General features: G+C 38.9%; 1 long non-coding RNA gene across 2 annotated transcripts; it reads left to right on the top strand.

The window, feature by feature from the left end:
• Window positions 1–14,757: 14,757 nt before the first annotated feature.
• Window positions 14,758–18,170, top strand: LOC110925789. Of its 2 annotated transcripts, none has more exons than XR_002584735.2 (4): window positions 14,758–14,897; window positions 16,379–16,464; window positions 17,019–17,111; window positions 17,946–18,170. It is a non-coding gene; the product is annotated as an uncharacterized LOC110925789 (long non-coding RNA). The 2 variants fall into 2 exon arrangements; XR_002584734.2 differs by having other exon boundaries at window positions 17,005–17,111.
• Window positions 18,171–22,509: the final 4,339 nt, after the last annotated feature.

The raw sequence follows: 22,509 nt of genomic DNA, 5'->3' as shown, positions 1-22,509 counted from the left end.
TTACACAAAGTTTTTTCATAAACTCATGATTTGAGTGAAACCCATTTCCTACAATTCATCAAAACTAAAAATTCAACTTACCACTTGTTTAGTAGACTTAGATGATTGCAAATTCAGATTCATGCATATGATTAGCTTCAATTTTCCTCTTCAATTTTGCAACTCTAAGGATTTTAGGGTTTCTTCTTTTTCTTCTCCTGCTTGGGCGACACACACACACGCCAGATGTGTGTGTTTGTTTTTCTTATTTTGTTTTTAGTTAATTTTCTTTCTCCTTGTACAAGTTTAGCCCCTCCATTTATATGTTTGCACAAGTTTTGGTCATGGTTTATTTCATAATAAAACTATTTGCATTTATCCTAATTAAGTTTGTATTTTCCATTCATTCTTATACAATATGCACATTAAAACATTTATGGGGCGTTACAGCGTGACAGACCCCCAAAACTGCAAAACCTGGTTTTTCTCAAACAACAGTTGAATCTGGGTTTTTGGACATGGTTTTCTCACACCATGGGCTAGTTTTTGAGGTCCCATGTATTCAAAACTATGGGTAACACTTGGATGGCCAAGATCAAAGCTCAAAACTCGAGGAACGATCTTAACGGTTCTTGAAAATCTATATAAACCTAACAATTTCATTTCTCAACTTGCTCATTTCCTTTCAAATCTGATCATTGAAGCTATCCCTATGGTTGAAGGCTTCAAATCTTCTAGTTTTCTTGTGACAATTGCGTTCTGTAATCATCGTAGAATGTAAAACAATGTCAGTTATCAATAAAATATTGTGTTTTGGTGTTATTATATGTGCAATTGTGTTTATTAATTTTACAATTTGATTCGATACCGATTTCAAGCTTTAAATCACTTTCTGGAAGGTTATACGCAAACTAGTGCATAAACGCAGTCAGTTTAACGCGACGTACACTCCGGAACTGTGACGTAAGCTAAACTTACCCTAAATATCCCTTACATAACTTAGAAATAAGTTTCGAAGGATTCGGTATGGCGAAAACATGTTCATTTAAACTAAAGGACTAATTACGACAAAACTGCGAAACAAACGTTGGTGACCGCCCGGATAATATTTAAATCCCACAAATATTTTGTCATGATTAAAATCTTATTTTAATCAGGTTCGTGTTGAAAAATAAATTGAAAAGCTTAAAAACGTTATTTTTCAAGTTTAAGCGCGTACCGCGTGTTTCTGCGCGACACAGTGCTTTTACTGCGAAACGCGGACAACGCAGCCAGTCTTGACAACTGAAATTTATTTCAGTAATATTTTGGCAAGTTTATTTTTATAGAATAATAAAAATAAATTGGAACGCCATAAATCGGGATTTGAACGCTAGATAAAATACCCGGTACATAATTAAACAATTTAACAGAACGGTACCTAACCGGATAACCGGACATTACCCGGGACACTAATTTTTTTTTTTGTCAATAACATTGTTTTACTATTTTTGGCTAGTCATGATCTCCGATAGCCCTAACACCCAACAAAAACTCAATAACTAGTATATACTATCACTTTACTTGCAATCTAGTTACCATTTACAATCTAGTTACAAATTTTGCAACAAGACCCGCCCCCCCCCCACTCCAACCGATTTTAGTCCCTTGTGGACCCACCATATCTACTTCACCATGCCTTCTATCTACTAACTTGATTTGATCTCCATATTTTTATTAAGTTGTTGCTTGTAAGTTTGGTGAAAATATAGGAATGATCTCTATAAGTATGGTCTTGTAAGAATATCATCTTCACACTCCACTCAACCCTCACATCACTCTCTCTCTTTCTCGGTTATACATAGCAGCCACCACCTCCACCATTTCAACATCATCCTCTTCAAATTTTAAACTTCACTCAAACTTATAAGGTGATCCAAGGAAGTTGAACTTGTGGGACTTTCAAAGGAGCCTTGTTCAAAGTCTTTCCATCATCTTTTCTCGCCATCTTTACACTAGATTACATCCCTAGCTATAAGCTAGTAGTAAGTCCCTTGTTACTCTCTTGTTAATCTTGTGTCATCTCGGTTTTTTTTTTTTATGATTAAAGGGTGTAGTATGTTTAAATCACTAAAGAGACTAGAACTAGTAGATGAACATAAAAGTTCATATGAAGTTTACATATATAACTTTACTTGAAGATGAAAACATGTTGGTTTAGGGTTGGTTAATACATATATGATGTTTGATCGTCGAACTCTTGATAAAACCTTTGTTCGGACACTTGTTAACGCGATTCAGTAACATTTAAACCACAAAATAACATGCTGAGTTACTTTTTCAGCCGTCTTCAACAGGCTGTAAACGAACTTTAATAAATCAAAAAACGGAATTTCTGAAGCCTAAACTGGGTATTTTCGAAAAACGAAGAAAATGGCACTGGAATCGTAATTTTTCGAGGCCGTTTACTATTTTAAAAGTCTGTTTTCATGACAGCAGCTAAGGCTGAGTTTTACTGCAGTAAAATGGGCGATACGTTTTCAGTCATAACATGATACCTGAGTAGAACCAGCCCCTGAAATTCATACCATAGATGGTCACTGATGTATTTGTGACCCTCCAACTTGAATTGCATTAAAAGGACTTACGATAAATTTTAGATGATTTATTCCGTAGACTGCAATCAGAATGTAACAAATCTGATTGCAGTCCGGTAAACGATTTTCTATAAATTACTGATAACAAACTGGACCCCGATATTTTTACACAATGATTTTTGCTTCGTTTAAGACATTCTGTGAAAATTTAGGAATTTTTGGAATAAGTTAACCATTTTATTTGAATGTCCGAAGACAGTCCAGTTTCATATATATTAAAACATAAATGACATAGGTAATATTTTGCATGTCAAAGTGTGGTTTTGATTATTAAAAATCATTCTTATTTAATTTAGGGCGGATAAAAAATTGAGGGATTGTGTTAACATTTATAAACGCACCCGAAGGTGAGTACATAGTTCTCCTATTTTACTATTTTCAATTGTTTTGGGGTGATTCATATGTATCAAAATGATTTCGATGTTTTAACGATGATTTCACAACGAGTAAGATGGGTTATATTAAACTAATAACGATTTCCATAATGTGAACGAGCTCGTTGGTTGTAATTACATAACGAATGACATTCATTAATTTCGGCCAAACCGACCAGTGTTAGGTTATGGTACCATAGGATCCGACAAATCCCGTTATCAGACCGGACCCATGGTTATGTGTGGGTTAGGTGGGTAACGACCGAATCTGATGATTGTTAACTTACCCTTTGGTGGTTTGTTAATGCGAGAACGAGTTGAACGATGAACGAGTCACAAAGGTTTGAATGTTATTAGCGAGACGACCAAAAGTAGTTTTCACAATTAAAACAAGAACGATTAGAACGATTTGGGTACGATTTGAACGATTTAAACAAATGGACGATGATCTATAACAAGTATGAGTTGAATGATGTCACATAACGATGTTTACGAAACTATATAACCCATACGAGTTTTATTACGAGAACAATTTATGTTTTGATGTACAAAAACAAATGTTTTGAGGTAAGATTCATGGCATCGAGGTTTATAAATTATAACTAACCTGTTTTGATTTGGTACTTCATTTTACAATACAAATATTTTACAAAAACAAGGTTTTCTAATGTTGATTAACGAAGTTGTACAAGTTATATTCGACATGCAAACGAGCCATGAATCTGACACTCACACAAAACCTATGTACTCGCCAGCATTTCTTTGCTGACTTTGTTTTTACATATGTTTCAGGTGAAGTTGCTTAATGTTGATTGCGAGTAGGATGCATGCTCACTTAGGACTGGACAAGGCCTTAGTGATTTAATAATAATGATAGACTATGTTTGATTTGCTTGTTAAACTTTAAGACAATGTTTAATATTCAATGAAACGAAACTCTTTGTATCCATGGTTTGAAACAATAATTCTGTTACAACACTCCCCGACGTTTCCGCCACGATTTGTTGTTTTACGTGGTCGGGGTGTGACATTTCTTTGTTCTTGATCAAGCTTTGAACCTCTTGCAAGCTTCTTTCATGCTTTTTATGCATTTCAAGCATGAAAGTCAAACAGTGTTTGACTTTCTGCTTTGACCAGTTTATGGTCAAGTCAAAGTTCGTTTGAACTTTGCAACGTGAGCGTAATCACGATGGTTATAGTCCCTTGTTACTATACCTACTGACTACCACGTTGATTAGGCGTAGTGACGAGTCAAAGTTTCGGTCAAAATACGTATTTATGCGTATTTTGCAACGAAGCTATTTTTGGGTATCAAAACACTTTGTTTTGAAATCAAACTTGTTTTCTAACTTAGTTAAACATGTTTTAACATTTTTAACTCGTCACTTTTAGTCTAGTTCTTATATAGGGTCATAAGATAAGCGGTCTAAACAGCTGCTTAGACTTTCAAACCCGACCCGTTTGGTCGATCATTAGGATCCGACCAAACACATTTTGTGACCATAGTTGTTGTTATGGGTGATTTTCTGCTCATATATCCTGGATAATATACTGACTGGGTTTCTTTTGTTTGTGACCAGGATACCGGATCAGGATATTGGTAACATCCTGATGTGAGTAACCAATTAACCCACGTGCAGGTTATTGAAATCAGTCTCTAACGGTCAAGTGGACCTCTTCTCCTTAAGACTCGGGCAAACCAGTTATATAAGAGACGTTGAACCCGGAAGACCAGGACTGTAACGTTCATATGGGGAATATCCGCTGGATCCCGGAATAATAGGATATTTAGTTAGTTTTCTTTTACTATAAATAGATTGATCGAATCAGATTAAGGCACACACTCTGACGCACACTTTTTCTCTCCTATTGCAAACAATCACTACACACAAACACTTGTACTCGAATTACATTGTAACACCTAGTCGATCTGCATCATATCTTGCACTGTATCCTGATATTTGAGTAATAGAAGAACAAGGCAGCTGCGATTGTCAGCTCCCGAGGTTTTGTGCCGGCGATCTAGATTGATCAAGGGCTTTCCTCGTACATCCTGTGTCACCTTTTACTTTTTAGCTCATTGTTTGATCATAAATACAGCTCTATATCTTGAGCCGTATCCTGAAACTGTTTTTGCAAATAACTTAACTAGCATATTTTCAACACATATTTCTAGCACACTACCTCACTTAACTAATTTGATCACTTAATTGCTTCGGTAATTTTTGACCAAAATAATTTGGCGCCCACCGTGGGGCAAGTGGTGCTCCTCCTACTAAAAGCTTTTGCAAAATCATTAGTTGGTTTTCTATTTTCAAAACTTTTTGCAACACTATTTTCAATGGCCTCGAAATCAAACATGAGCTCTTCCACCATGTCTGCTACCACCTCTGCAACAATTGGTTCGGCGCTTCCACCACCTCCTTTGAGATCGCAAGCCTCTTCTCAAGGAACTGAAATTCATGTGGCTCGGGATGTTATCCCCGCTCGCAATATCTAGGGATCTGGTCCTGTTTTAGCTTCTAATGAGGAAATTCTAGATTTGTTTGGTAGTGTATAGGAACAGATGAGGCAGCAGCAGGAAACTAATCAAATGCTGATGAGAGAGATACAACTCTTGAAATCCGGCTCGAGCAGGCCTGCTGAAGATAATGTCACTCCCTTGCAACCCAGGGCTTTGAACTTCAGTTCTGCAGTTTATACTAAGGATAACCGGGGAAATATTATACCTAGCCATTCCCAGAACCATGCCCCTGAGATACCCTCTTCAGTTAGAGTGTCAACTGTGAGAAGCTCAGGATATGCTTCGGGATATGGCCAGAATCCTAAGATTGGTAATGTATCTAATAATACTCTTGCTACTAATGGTGTTGGATCTTCACAGGATGCAGGTGTGACATCAGCATTTTCCAGGGAGCTTCAGAAATTGAAGGACGTGATATCGAGTTTACCTGAGGTGGTCCAGTCGATTCCGAAAGTATCCCAGGACAGTCACAGGATATCTCGGTTCGCGTATCCCATTTGTGATGCTGAAATCCCAAAACGATTTCAGACCCCCAACATGAAGCTCTATGACGGAACTACGGATCCTGAAGAGCATATTGCCCAGTATAGGGGAAAGGATGGAAATCAATCCTATCCTCCGGATCTCAAGGAAGCATGCCTGTGCAAGGGTTTTGGTTCTACCTTAACAGGATTAGCCTTAAAATGGCTCTTAAACATTCCTCCTCACTCAATTACTTCATTCGCTCATTTGGTTAATTTATTTAATAGTCAATTTTCTTGCAGCCGTAGTTTTGAGAAACTAACTAGTGATCTTTACAGGATAACTCAAGGACCTCAGGAATCCTTGAGGGATTATGTGAACAAATTTAGCCGAGAATCTCTGGATATCCCGTATCTTGATGTTGCAACAGCTGTGCAGGCTTTTAAGATGGGGTTGCAAAAAGATTCTCAATTTTACCAGGATCTTGTAATGAATCCCTGCAGGAATCTGGACGAAGCTCGCAACAGGGCTCTAAGATATATTCGGTTGGAGGATGATAAAAAGATGCAAGAGAGGATGAATTCGTCTACAACCTATGAGTCGACCAACAGGAAAGCAGAATCCTCGTATAAACCATATCGCTCTAATCCATATGGCAGAAATGACAACAAAAAAGTTAATGCTGTTGAAGACGAGGATCCTGAGGAGTATCCCGAGTTGTCTGAATATTGTTTTTCTGTTAATATACCTGAATTAATGTATGCTATGCAAGGTTTAGGAGACAAAGCGAGATGGCCCCGAAAGAATCAACAAAAAGCTGATTGGAAGGATAAGTCCAAATTTTGTGCCTTCCACGAAGATTTCGGACATGTTACTGAGGATTGCATTGCTCTAAGGAAAGAAATAAGCTATCTCTTGAGCAAGGGATATCTAAAGGATCTCTTAGGAAGAAAGAAGAATAAAGCTCAGGATCCTGAGAAGGATCCTGAACGAGTGGCATCACCCCCTGCGGATGCAAAAATAATTAACTTTATTTCAAGAGGATCCGACATTTGCGGGACTTCATATTCCGCAGCCAAAAGACATGCAAAGGAAGCCAAGGCAGAAAGAGGTGATAAGCCGACCAGGATGACAACCCTTACAACTGATAAAGTGATCACTTTCGATAGTGATGACAGGGATACGGTCCAGGATCCTCACCATGATGCTCTGGTAATAACGTTATATGTTGCTAACCATTTTGTGCGCAGGATATTAGTAGATAACGGCAGCTCCGTTAATGTAATTCAGTTGGAGACATTGAAGAGGATGAATGTATCCCCGATGGATATTACTTCGAAATCCACTGTGCTTGTCGGTTTCAGTGGAGAGGCTAGAAACACTGTGGGGGAGATAAAATTGCCTGTATATGTTGAAGGGTCAACTCAATGCAACGCTTTTGTGTCATGGACTCCCTATCCTGCTATAATATTATATTAGGTAGACCTTGGATCCATGATATGAAAGCTGTGTCGTCGACCTTTCATCAATGCATCAAGATACCTACCCCTTGGGGAGTAGTAAAGGTGGAAAGTTATCAACATGAAGCAAAAGAGTGTTATTCTTCTTCAATGAAGTCCTTGACAAAGCCTAGTGCAGCATAGCAATTAAAGATGCGAGCCCAAGATATTGTGGAGGCTTCCAAGCAGGATGTAAAGAAAGTTATGCTGGATCAGGATAATCCAGATATCTCGGTGCTCGTAGGAACCAATATCCCTTAGGATATTGAAAATCAATTAATTAACTTTTTAAAATGCAGGATGTCAACATTCGAGTGGAAACACGAGGATATGACAGGTATTTCCAGGGATATTATAACTTACAAGCTCGGAATTGATAGGTCTTTCAAGCCTATCCAACATAAATGAAGCAAGTTTGCTCCAAAAAGGAACGCTATCATTCAGGAGGAAGTTGAAAGATTGTTAAAAAGCAAGATGATTAGGGAAGTGAAGTTCCATAAATGGCTGGCAAATGTAGTTGTGGTGCAAAAGAAAAATGGGAAATGGAGAGTCTGTGTGGATTACACAGATTTGAACAAAGCTTGTCCAAAAGACTCATTTCCTCTACCTCATATTGATTCAATGGTGGATGCTACTGCTGGCCACGAGATGCTAACCTTCATGGATGCCTCCTCAAGATTCCAACAGATCCAGATGGAACCCTCAGATCAGGAGGATACTGCCTTCATGACACGAACAGGTATTTATTGTTATACTGCTATGCCTTTTGGTTTGAAAAATGCAGGTGCAACATACCAGAGTTGGTAAACATGATGTTTAAAGACAAACTGGGGGACACTATGGAGGTGTACATCGATGATATGGTAGTAAAGTCCAAAAAGGCTGAGGATCACCTCCAGGATATTAAGGGAGCATTTGATATCCTGGACCAGTACAACATGAAATTGAATCCTGCTAAATGCCATTTTGGAGTGGGGGCAGGAAAGTTTCTAGGATACATGGTGACGAAAGGGGGATAGAGGCAAGCCCGGAGCAGATTAAAGCTATCTTGGATATCAAGTCACCTTCAAATATGAAGGATGTTCAACGATTAACAGGGCGAGTAGCAGCATTAAACAGATTTATCTCAAGATCCTTGGAAAAATGCAAGGAATTTTATGATATCCTGAAGAAGAAAAAGAAATTCGAATGGGGAGAGAAGCATGAGACAGCCTTGCAGGGTTTGAAGTAGTATCTCTCAACTGCACCTCTATTGATGAAGCTTGAGGATGGTGAACCACTATCCCTGTATCTTGTAGTATCAGGAAATGCAGTAAGTGTTGTCCTTGTAAAGGATCATGAAGGTCAGTAGTATCCTGTTTATTATGTTAGTAAAAGTTTATTAGATGCTGAAACTAGGTATTCCCATTTAGAGAAATTAATATTAGCCCTAGTTATGGCGTCAACAGAACTTAGACATTATTTTGAAATACATGGGATTCATGTTAAAACTAACTATACTGTTAAAAATGTGCTTAGGAAACCCGAGATGTCAGGTAGAATGGCTAAATGGTTAGTGAAATTAAGTGCCTATTGTTTTGGTCAAAAATCACACGAGGATAATGCAACCAAACTCTAAGTTACGGGGAATGATGCTTGAAATGAAGAACTATGATAAGGATCACTATGATATAAATTGCACGAACAACACAAGGATTTATACGAGGAAAAAGCCCTTGATCAATGAATGATCTCCGGCATAAAAAACCTCGGGTGATGGAAACTACCGATCACCAAGCTCAAATAAATCAATTAACGTTTACAACTTCGGATAGTGACGAGCTAAGTACAAGGATCACTATGCTTAAACGTGTAAAAGTGTGAGAAATGCTAAGTGTTTGCTGAGAGCTTTGTGACTGCAACTGTACGAAAGTGTGTGTAAGAAAAAATGGCTAAGTGCTCTAATTTTAGCTCGTCACCCCTTTAAATATGAAAGCTAAACTAAGCTAACTAACTGCCCGACTTTCATGCCATTCTCCCACGTTCTCCACAACGTCCATTTTCGTTCAAATGAGTGCGAAATACTCGGGGAATATTCCATAGTAACGTTGCCAAGACCAAGTCAAGCTCAATACTCCTACAAAATAATACGAAATACAAACAACCAATCGTTAGTATGAGGATCCTTAAGGTGATCCATGATCCTGATCCTGAAGCTCTTCTGAGGATCACTATCTGTCACAGAAGTAAGGATCACTTGTCAGGATAATAAGTAAGGATCACTAATTGTTAGAAAATCCTCCCCTAACAATTGCCCCCAAAATATAATGAGTGTAATGTAAAAGTTGCGAATTATGTTTTCTTGATCTTATCTGCAACAAACTTAACGGATTTATAGCCGTTAATTTCTAACTAGCCGTTGCATCGTGACGTCACAGAAGTGACATTCCTGCAAAATCATGATTATAAATAGAGATAGAGATACGATCGAATGCATTTAAATTCAAAGCTACTCCCTTTATAACCGTATTCAGAAGATCAACCAGGTATTCTCCCCTTCATCTTCTCTCTTTGCTTGCTCTGTTTTTCTTTCTTTTTACTATTCCGTTCAAAATGCTGCTTTGAAGTTCCCCTGCTAAGGATCATCAGAAGAACAGCCCGCTAAAAAGCCAAGGAATCATTGAAGATTCCATAAAGGAACGATGCTGCTTCACCGATCCACAGATTGACAGGATACGCTACTGTTTCCCGGCGAACACGGTTTTCAAATCCTTTAACCCCAATGCTCTCAGCGATCACATCTCTGATAACTGGGTTGCGTTCCCTGTTACCCCATTCACCATAGGTTACACATATCCTTTCCCAGCTGTTTTGGTCAAAAATCACACAAGGATAATGTAACCAAACTTTATGTAAACGGGGTATGATGCTTGGTTAATTATGAAAGTAAAGGATCACTTCTGTGATAAAGATGCAAAGACACAATGATTTATACGAGGAAAAAGCCCTTGATCAATATATGATCTCCGGCATAAAAAACCTCGGGTGATGGCAACTACCGATCACCAAACTTCAATATAAGAACAAAATGATTACAACTTCGGATGATAATGAGCTGAGTACAAGGATCACTATTGTTTCGTGTGTCTAGGTGTGTGAGAGTTGCGTTGTATGTCGTGTCCCCTCTTCCAAATGATGGAGAGTGGTATTTATACAAGTGTAGGTGACCTATTTTAGGTAAAAGGACTAATTATCAGCTCATTACCCCTTTAGAAATAAAAGACAATCTAGCCTAAATTGCCGCCCATAAATCAAGCCATATTTCCATATCCTGTGCAACGTCTATCTCCGATTAAGCTCTTGCCATAATTGTGAAGACGCGTCCCTTGATCATGATGCTTAGAGCGTATCCTGCTAGATATTCCTGCAAAAATAACATTGCATTAAGCGAAGATGATCGTTAGTATGAGGATCCTATAATGTCCCATGATCCTGATCCTGAAGTCCTGCTGAGGATCACTGTCTGCCAAAGAAACAAGGATCACTGGTTAGGATCACGTGTAAGGATCACCTATAATAAAAATCCAGCCCTAACACCAGCTTTCACCCAATCCTTCTTTTCCCTGACCGGCATATCCTACATCCAAGCTATGCCGATGATCTGGAGGGTCTTATATACCCTTGAAAGGATCATCGAGCAGGAGGGGATAGATTTAGGCATGGCTGAGTTAGGAGAACTGTATGACCTGACCACCTTTGGTGTTCCCATCGCTATCTTTTCAAACGAAAACCTGGGGAGGAGCATCCAATCTTCAAGGCCACCAAGAATGACACCAACTGGAAGCGGGGCTTCTTCTTTGTGAGGAGAGATTCTATCCTAGATGGGAAGGATCTACCCAAGACGTGGGCTACCCATGGTAGGATAAAGGATCCTGGGGAGGATCACCAGAGAACCTTTCTTTTGATATAAGGATCACTGACTTTTTATTGTTCTTTTGTTGTACAGCTATCTCCGTTGCACATCTCAGACTGACTCCGGCTGCTAAAGAGAGACTCTTGGCTTTCAAGAGACTGGACCCTGAAACAAGAACTTTCAAGTCTACCACCCAAGATTCTCAGGAAGTATCCTCTGGTTCTGTCACGATGTCAAGTAAGTATCCTTGTTTAAAGATTTAATGAGATAATGAAATTCAAGTAAAATTTAGATACTTATCTTGTTTTGGTTGTGTAGGTGCCGGAAAGTCCACCAAGTCAGCTTCGAAGTTCAGCATCACCGATCTCACCAATGTCAAATCCTCGAGGAAGAAGACTCCTGCCAGCCCAACTGCTTCAATCCCCAAGGCAACCCTCAGGGGGAAGGGAGGCAATAAGAGAAAGGCCTCCGAAGCTGAGGATTTGCAAGGCCTTCCCTTGATCCGCCAACAGTTCCTGGACTATTTTATTGAGGTAAGGATCACTGTCCCTGCTTACATATCCTGCTTGTTTGAGGATCATTTGGCTATGATATTATTCCTTGTCTTCTTTGCAGAAATTTGCTGAAATAGAGACCTATGTTGGCCACGTTGAGGATCAGGATAGCAAGATCGCTGATCTTCAACAAGTTGCTGTGCTGAAAGACCTCAAGATAGCCGATCTTCAGAAGGATCTCCAGGCCACCAAGAATGAAGCTGCCAAGATGCTGATCAACTTTGACTATGAGAAGCACGAGATCACCCAGGATGCTAAGGTCTCTGCCGCCATAGCAATGTACAAGATCCAGCTACAAATGGCCATGGAAGCTCAGGATCCTGCTTTTGACAAGAGCACCTGGGATGTGGAGGGATGGAAAGCAAGGCTAGCTGAACGGGAGGACGATGAAGAGGCTGAGGAGATCTTGACGCTTGAGGCTGGAGGAAGTGGCAATGATCAGGGTGGTGAGGCAAGTGGAGCTGGTGGTGAGGATGCAGCGAAGGTCTAGGCTGCAGGATTGGGCAATGATGGAAATTTCGAGACTTAGCCGGAGCCCAATTTTTTTTGTTTAGTGGTTGTTTGTTTTGAACAATTTGATGGTTTGTACTGAACAATAGTTTTTAGGATTAAGGATCTAGGATCCTTCAGACAATAGGTAGGATTGCATATGGTGGAGGGATCCTCTGTTTGGGGGATGAAACCATTGTGATCCTGCCGTTTTTACTTTCCTGCACAACTTTAAACCTATTATGATGGATGTTAGGGGAGGATTTTCTAACAATTAGTGATCCTTACTTATTATCCTGACAAGTGATCCTTACTTCTGTGACAGATAGTGATCCTCAGAAGAGCTTCAGGATCAGGATCATGGATCACCTTAAGGATCCTCATACTAACGATTGGCTGTTTGTATTTCGTATTATTTTGCAGGAGTATTGAGCTTGACTTGGTCTTGGCAACGTTACTATGGAATATTCCCCAGGTATTTCGCACTCATTTGAACGAAAATGGACATTGTGGAGAACGTGGGAGAATGGCATGAAAGTCGGGCAATTAGTTAGCTTAGTTTAGCTTTCATATTTAAAGGGGTGACGAGCTAAAATTAGAACACTTAGCCATTTTTGCTTACACACACTTTCGTACAGTTGCAGTCACAAAGCTCTCAGCAAACACTTAGCATTTCTCACACTTTTACACGTTTAAGCATAATGATCCTTGTACTTAGCTCGTCACTATCCGAAGTTGTAAACTTTAATTGATTTATTTGAGCTTGGTGATCGGTAGTTTCCATCACCCGGGGTTTTTTATGCCGGAGATCATTCATTGATCAAGGGCTTTTTCCTCGTATAAATCCTTGTGGGTATCCCTGAATCAGATATCATACCAAGATCCTCCGTGCTTGTGGGATTTAGTGGCGAAACTAAGAACACCCTGGGGGACATCAAACTCCCAATTTATGTCGAAGGATTACACAATTATCAAAAATTTTGTGTTAATGACTGTTTATCTTGTTGTAATGTTATCCTTGGCAGGCCCTGGATACACGATATGAAGGCAGTCCCATCTACCTACCATCAATGTGTGAAGCTCCTTAGCCCTTGGAGAATAGTCAAGATCGATAGTGATCAGCAGGAGGCTAAGGATTGTTATACTTCATCAATGAAACCAGCCTCGAAATCAAGGGATCAATAGCAATCAAAGTATCCTCCAAGGGATGTCTTGGAGGCAAGAGAGCAGGATGTGGTAGAAATCCTCATGGATCCTGATGATCCTGAATCCAAAATCTATATCGGGTCAGGGATCCTTGGCAAGATGAAAGAAGACCTTGTATCCTTCCTCAAAAGAAGGAAGACTACCTTTGCATGGAAACATGAGGATATGACAGGTATATCTAATGATATTATCACTCATAAACTTGGCATTGACAGGTCATTCAAACCAATCCATCAAAAAAGGAGGAAGTTTGCACCAGAAAGAAACGCCATTATCCAGGAAGAGGTAGAAAAATTGCTCCGAGCAGGTATGATTAGAGAGGTGAAGTATCCAAGATGGCTGGCCAATGTGGTTGTCGTTCAAAAGAAAAATGGAAAGTGGAGGGTATGTGTCGATTTCACCGATTTAAATAAGGCATGTCCCAAGGATCCTTTCCCATTACCCCACAATGACTCCATGGTGGATGCAACAGCGGGTCATGAACTGTTGACTTTTATGGATGCTTCATCTGGATTCCAACAAATTCAGATGGAACCATCTGACCAAGAGGATACGGCTTTTATGACCCCAACCGGTATATATTGTTATATTGCTATGCCGTTTGGATTAAGGAATGCAGGTGCAACATATCAAAGGCTGGTGAATATGATGTTCAAGGATCAGATTGGACAAACTATGGAGGTTTACATAGATGATATGGTGGTAAAGTCCATAAAAGCTGAGGATCACCTAAGAGACTTGGAGGAAGCATTTGATATCCTTGACAGATATAACATGAAACTTAATCCTTCAAAATGTCACTTTGGTGTTAAAGCAGGTAAATTCTTAGGATATATGGTGACCAAGAGAGGCATTGAAGCTAGCCTGGAACAAATCAAAGCCTTGGTGAACATCAAATCTCCTGCCAATGCTAAAGATGTGCAAAGGCTAATGTAACACCCCAAAAACGGGTTTAGTAGATAAACCGCGTTAACGTCGAAGAGCGGGTAGAATACTTTTAGTGGTAAAAGTTAACCCGGTAAATATTAGGATTTAATTAAATAAACTGGATGTTAAAAAAAAGAGAATAAATACTTTGGGAAAAACAAAGTATATAGAAGTCCCGAGTTAACGGGACTTAAAGTAAAAAGAAAGGGGTTCTGGTCGATGTTTACACATAGCAAGAAAGGGGTTCCTTCTTTTGAACCCTAAACTCACTATTTGATCAAAATCAGAGGGAAAACAAGCTAGGAATTTGGGGCTTTTACTAAATTCGTGATCACCAAGACAAGGGGGTTGTAAGGTATGTCGAAAATTATGATATGGTGATATTTTGGAATTTTGATAATCATGCATGAATGAAATTCGTGTATGAAATTTAATGTTTTAGAGAAATTGGTGTGAGTATATGTCTAGGAACAAACCCTAGATGCAAACTTGTAAAATTGTGCCATAAACTAGTGATAGTCAATTAATCAAGTACGAGCTAAGTGGGTTTTTGACTAAATAGTAAAAATGATGATATGCATGTGCTTAGAATCATCATAATTGATGATGATTTGTAAAAGATTTATGAAATTGATGATGTTATACGAATAAATAGTGAGTAACTACTTCAATTTCACCTAAATAACCCTTGGTAGTGAAAGACTTGGGGTTTTGACTTTATGGGTATTATGAAATCCGAAAATTTGATGTTATACATGGCTTACATCACAAAGTTGTGTTGAATGCTTGAATCTATATTAGTTGATGTCAATTGATGATAGCAATTACTAGGGTGCTTAGAATTGTTGAAAATCCGAGTGAAAACTACAAGTTTTAAAGGGTTAAGGACCATCTTGACATGTTAAAGAATCATGTGTTAAATGGTTGCACATTAAGTGTTTGGTAAACTGCCTACATGAAACTTGAATTGATTCAAGTTTGTGTAAAATAGTTTGAAATTCGTCACTTTTGACAGCCATAGATAGTCATCTTGTAAAGGCCGTATCTCATTCGTTATTAGGAGTTAGACAACGAACCTTATATGTTCAGAAAGCTATTAAAACATACTACGTTTTATGTTTGAATATGTTTGTTAAATTCTGATGTTAAACGGGTCAAAACAGTGTCCGAAGTCGGCTGAACTGTTTTGACAGCAACCTGATTGGAAGCATTTTGACTTCTGAGCTTATTTTGCGAAACTCATAATAAATTCTAGGAAGCTCGGATTGAGCTGATTGTTTTTGCGCTGGAAAGATATTTTAGTATTCTACATTTCATCTTTGATCACGAAAGGCTAAATAAAACCGTAAAGTGGTCAAAAGAGTCGATTCAGTAGCTACATTGTAAAGTTGCTGCACATTGTATTGATAAACTTAATCTAAGAAAATTGTATGCAAGAAAAGGATAAATTGTGAGAAATGTGATAATGATGGCATTCTAATAAATTAGCTTGAGGCAATGTGTCTATTGTGGAAATATAATTTGATTGTAAGACTTGGTAAGAGGTATGTCGTAGTAGCTTTTATTCCATACTTGAATGGTGTGGTGTGTACCATGTAATTGTTTCAAACAAATTTTATGAAATTGGGTGTATTAAAGGCATCTAAAATACATACAAATGATTTATGCAAGTAATATGTACTTGTATGCCAAACATGTTCTAAGTTAGTGCACAGGTACAAACACAAGGACAGTTTAAACCATTGTCTTGATAAATGAGTATGTGTGAATCCATGAGATGTTGTGGTCATTTTATATAATGACAAATCTAACAAATCTTGTGGGTATTGTGTTAAGTTTGATCCCGTCAAGCTAAGTGGGAGCTGGCAAGGAATGGATCAAACGGATCAAGTGCGCAAGGAAAGCTCGAACGGACGCAAACCGTAAGTAAAACTTACACCCACTTGTAGTATATGTGTTTATTTCATAACGATGAATACAATAAAGGATTTGGTTTGAATCATGGGTTCCGACCCAAAACGAAATGAGTCGAAACCAACAAAATGTTTTAAACCATGATTAATGGTGAAAAAGGCAAAATGGTAAATTAGTCACGAATTGGTTAAGAATTAGTGAGTTTTTCTTAAAGTTACCTTATAGCGTAACTAGTAATGGAAAATGGGTAAAAATGGAAATTTAGTCAAGTATCTACTAAAGTAAAATCAGTTTCAAAGGACACCCATAGCGTGAGCCGAATGAGTTTTAAAAAAAATAAATAAATAAAATATATATATATATATATAAATGAAATTGACTTTAGAAAGAAAGGAATCTAGTGAGAAAATCCGAAATGGGTCGGATATGTGATTGGTAATTAAAAACCCATGTTTTGTTACATATGAAAATGTTGGGTTATATAGGTCGAGCGGGTCAAATGGTGGGAATAACACCATTTGACAATATCAACTAATTTGGTTGTCAAGTCATGTGTTTTCAGGGGCGAATAGTAATTTGGGTAATTGCGTCGCCATAAGAATATCGATAATGAAAGCAAGGAGTCGAAACGGGTCATTAGGTTGACTCGAGCCAGGTACGTATAAATAAGATTGTGGTTAAACATATATTTTTTTTTTGAGTCAAATTAGTAGCAAATGCCCTTCGTCGTAAATGAGGGGCTAAAGTCGACTAAAATGCCCTTGATGGGTAAATCGGGCAAACGACCTTTAAAGGTTGTTGGAAATAAGTGATTTGATAGATTAAATTCTTAGAATAAGTATAAAAGGGATGATATGGGATCTTAGTGCATAAATACCCTTAACGGGTCAAAATAGAAATAATAGCAAAACGGGTTAAAAATGTGTAGTAACCCGTAAATTGAACCTTGTACAATAGGAAATAACCATAATAAAATGTTTACAAAAGAAACAAAGGCCACAAACGAGTTTGTTAGAGGAAACCGTGAACGGGTCAAAAGTGTCGTAATTGGACTTCAAGCCGAGAGCTTGAAGTCTAAAATTTTGTGAAGTGAGACGTTAGATTTTAACTCCATTCGATGGAGAATTAAATTACGAGTGCGTAGGAGAAAGAATCGCGTAAAACGGACAAGCGGATTGAAAGATACGAAAGTTTTGTGTCAAATAGTGGCAAAAATGGAAAGGTTGGATGCAGGTGCCACCGTAACTTACGGTGCCACCGTAAGTTACGGTGGAGCTGAATTGGTTACGGTGCTAGCCTACTGATGTACGGTAGGAAAATGTTAACACAGGGGCCACCGTAACTTACGGTGTCACCGTAAGTTACGGTGGAGGCCAGAAATGAGTTATTGTGTTGGGATCAAGATATAAATGTTGGATTTTTCCTAATTTCCTCGTTGTATTAGTTATTTAATTATCAAAACTAACCTTTAAGTTGGTTTTGATCACAGGTGAATGTCGAGAGTCCCGGATGAAGATCAAGCAGCGAACAAGAACCGAACACACGTTAAACAAAGCTTCCGCAACGTTGTTTTGTCGTTAATCTAAACGGCGAATTAAATCACATTATGTATATCACTTAAATTGTAAAAGTTTTTAACAACCCGTATTTCTGATGTATATGTAATTATTAATTACATGATTATTTCGCTAAATATACGTTAAACCTTGATTTATAAGAACGGGTGTTACAAGTTGGTAATCAGAGCGCAAGGTGAAAAGAATAAAGTGTTCGGTTCAAGGCTTGATCGCAAATCCGGTAGGTACGTGTATGTTAATAGTTTAGTATGCTAAAGTCTTGTAAACATCACATAGGGCTATCGTGTGGTACACGTTACCCCAATTAAAATGATTGATATAGTTGACGAAAATACGCGCGTTGACGCGTATAGTAGAAAAAGCCTTGTATTATAATACGGGCGATTATTGAAGTTGACGTTACTAACTTTTGTGAATGTTTTAATTGAAGGACACTCGCGTTTGAAGACGACGAGAGTCAAACAAATTGTGGATATGATGATGGAACGGTCCGAAGTATGACAAGAGGAGCATGCTCACCGAGGACTAAATCGCGTAACGACCGCGAACAAGGTTAATGGCAAGGAACGCCCGTCGGGGCAAACATTACCAGGTGCACATTTTAAATAATCGCACAAATGGTAATATGCAACAAATACGTAGAAATTGAAAGTTGCATATGTAGATTAAAAAAAAAACCCGAATAGAAAATGTATTCCGGATATTGTTTCCAAGAGAAACAAATAGAGGCGTTACTTACATAGGGCGTGATGTGAAAACTATAAAAAGGTCATGTATGTCATGTGTTAATCGCTTACTCTGGCCAAGTAAGTAGTGGCATATGGTACCATGAACTCCTTATGGCGGACACGTTTACATCCGATGTAGTAATGGCAGGGTGAATGGGACTAATTAAAAAGTACCCAAATGAATCAGATAAGAAAAATATTTGATAATAATGTAAACGCACAACCGAGTGACGGAAGCGTATTACATTAGGATAATGAGCCCAAGTGAACGGACAAAGAAACATGTAAAATGATTTAGACAAGTATTGGGAGGGAGTGTACTTACACTCGAACCCGGAAAACGCAAGCATGTAAGATGATTTAGACAAGAATTGGGAGGGAGTGTACTTACACTCGAACCTGGAAAACGCAAGCATGTAAAATGATTTAGACAAGAATTGGGAGGGAGTGTACTTACGTGCAATTTATATCATAGCGATCCTTATCATAGTTCTTCATTTCAAGCATCATTCCCCATAACTTGGAGTTTGGTTGCATTATCCTAGTGTAATTTTTGACCAAAACAGTTTGGCGCCCACCGTGGGGCAATTGGTGCTTCATTTATAAGAAGTTTTCTGTTGGTGATCATTCCGGTTCATTGCATACGAATACATGGCTTCATCAGTGAAGAATACCTCTACGGCAATGTCTGCGGTCACTTCGTCTCAGGGCATTCCACCTTTGCCTCCACCACCTGCTGGATCTTAGAAAATTGCTGAGAAGAAACCGACTCCTATTTTCTCTAAACCTCCAACTTCTTCTGCTTCTTCTACTCCCACTACTAGTGACATGTTTACCTTGATTTTGCAGATGAGAGATCACATACAGCAACAGGACAAGACCAATGACAGGATCCTCAAAGAAATCGGAGATCTCAAGAAACAAAAGAAAGCGGCAAAGGATCATTCCCCACTGTTACCCAGATCTTTGAATTTTGATACTCCGGTGATTACCTCTCAGCCTTCGGTGATTCCAGACGTTCAGTATGTGGGTGGACCAAAAGGAGTGCACTACGGATCAACAGTAATGACTCAGGCATCAGGTTCATATTTCCAGCCAGCAGGATCCTATCCTCAGCATATGGGATCTTTCATGAGTTCAGGAGCCTACTCAGGAGCGCAGCAGGTTCAAGGATCCTCCTTTGTTCCAGGATCGTCCCAGGTTCAAGGATCCTCCTTTGTTCCAGGATCATCCCATGTTCAAGGATCCTCCTTTGTTCCAGGATCATCCCAGGTTCAAGGATCCTCCTTTGTTCCAAGATCATCCCAGTTTCAGGGATCCTTCCAGATGCAAGGATCCTTGAGGAGTTTGCAAACAGGAAGTTCAGATGTCCATCAGGGAGATTTTATTCCAATGCAGAACATTGCTTCCACTGGTCCCTCCATCATCCCAGAGTCCCAGCAATATGGATTCACATCCAGTGTTCCTAACTTGAACCCAATGGGAGGTAACACTTTTAACAATTCTCTTACCACTAACCATGGATTCATGCAGGATGCAGGTATCAACCATGCTATGGCCAGAGAGTTGCAAAAACTGAAGGATATGATATCAAGTGTTCCAGGAGTGGTCAAACCTATCCCGGAGATTGCAGATGGAAGACATAAGATATCTCGTTTTGCACCACCAATCTGTGATGTTGAGATACCCAAAAGGTTCCATGTTCCAACCATGAAGCTGTATGATGGTTCGACGGATCCTGAGGAACACATAGCACAATACAGGGAGAGGATGGAGATCAATCCAATTCCAGAAAGGTTAAAGGAAGCATGCCTATGCAAGGGATTTGGATCCACTCTTACTGGATCAGCTCTCAAGTGGCTGCTAAGTCTCCCCCCTTACTTTATTACCTCATTTGCTAATCTAGTTAACTTATTCAATAATCAGTTTTCTTGTAGTAGAAAATTTGAACGATTAACTAGTGATTTATATAGGATAACTCAGGGTCATAATGAATCATTAAGGGATTACATAACCAAATTTAGTATAGAATCCTTAGACATTCCCAACTTGGATATAGCCACGGCTGTTGAGGCCTTCAAAATGGGATTGCTTAGGGATTCATTGTTCTATGATGATCTTGTTATGACACCATGCAGGAACCTAGATGAGGTAAGAACCCAGGCACTCAGGTTCATCCGGCTAGAGGATGACAAGAGGATCCAGGAGAGATTAGCAGGATCCTCAAAACAAGAAAAGCAAGGATCCTCGTTCAAGAACAACAAATTCAAATCCTATAACAGTTCTGACAACCAAAACGTGCATGCTGTTGATCAAGAAGATGATGATGAGGATTATCCTCCAATTTCTGAATATTGTTTTTCCGTTGATAACAATGAACTAATCCTTGCAATGCAGAATCTAGGAGATAAAGCCAGATGGCCTAGAAAAAATGACAGACCGGCCGCAACCAAAGACAAATCAAAGTGGTGTGCATACCATGAGGATTTTGAGCATTTAACGGAGGAATGCATCACATTGAGAAAGGAAATTGGATATCTATTGAGCAAGGGACATTTAAAAGAATTGCTGGGTAGAAAAAAGTCAAGGACTCAGGATCCTGAAAGGATCCCTGAGAAAGCTCCAGCCCCTCCGGCAGATGCACAAGTGATAAACTTTATTTCTGGAGGATCAGACATCTGTGGTACATCCTTCTCAGCAGCTAAAAGGCATGCAAAGGAAGCTAAAATGGATAATGGAGAAAGACCTGTTCGAACATCAAGTGTCTCTGAGGGAAAAGTCATAACCTTTGATGAGGATGATCGTGTTGACATCCAGGATCCTCATCACGATGGTTTAGTTATTACTCTTTTTATTTCTAACCATTTTGTCCGCAGGATCCTTATTGACGGAGGAAGCTCAGTGAACATTATCCAGCTAGATGTTCTCTCGAACCCGGAAAACGCAAACAAGAAAAATGATTTAGACAAGTATTGGGAGGGGGTGTACTTACACTCGAACCCGGAAAATGCAGATATGTCCCTGAATGAGTCGTTTTTGTAAAACGTCAAACTTAAAGACAAAGTCGGAATATAAACGCGAAACGAAGTCATAATGCATACCGTAAGGGTTGCAATAATAACGACTTCGGTAAAACACCCGATTGGTGGGTAAGGGTTTAAACGCATGCGTAGACTGAGAAACAGGAACGCGAAATAGAAAGTCAAAAGACTCGGGAAATGAGTCATGACTAAAAGATGACGAGAATTTTCGCAAACATAAATTTTGGTAATTATGTTCAACCATTTCAAAGTTGGACAGGTCAAATAAAGAATGAAGTTTGACATTCTTAAGTGATGAAAATTCACCCAAAATGAGTCAAACGAGTCAATTAAGGAATAACGCTTAATATAATAGGAAAACGCAAACCGGTGAAACCGGAAAGCTAAAAACAATAAGATAGAAGGACCCGAGTAATGGGTTGTAAAGGAGTATAAGTATGAACCGTGTAATGGTAAGCATAAGACAAACCGACATGTAAATGACGCTAGAAGTCGTAAAGCCGGAAGGATAGTCCGAAAGTAAACAAATGAAACCTTAGATACGGTCAAGGTCAACTAAAGTTCAAAAGTAAAATTTAATGATTCCAAACATAACAAAGGATGCTTTGAAGCTATATATATATATATATATATATATATATATATATATATATATATATAGGGGAGCGCTAAAATGAAAACCACCTCCAGTTGTAAGAACCATGAGA

Source organism: Helianthus annuus, chromosome 17, assembly GCF_002127325.2.
Source record: "Helianthus annuus cultivar XRQ/B chromosome 17, HanXRQr2.0-SUNRISE, whole genome shotgun sequence".
Taxonomy (NCBI): Eukaryota; Viridiplantae; Streptophyta; class Magnoliopsida; order Asterales; family Asteraceae; genus Helianthus; species Helianthus annuus.
The sequence above is the reverse complement of the archived record's forward strand: the minus strand, read 5'-3'. Positions and strand labels throughout refer to the sequence as shown.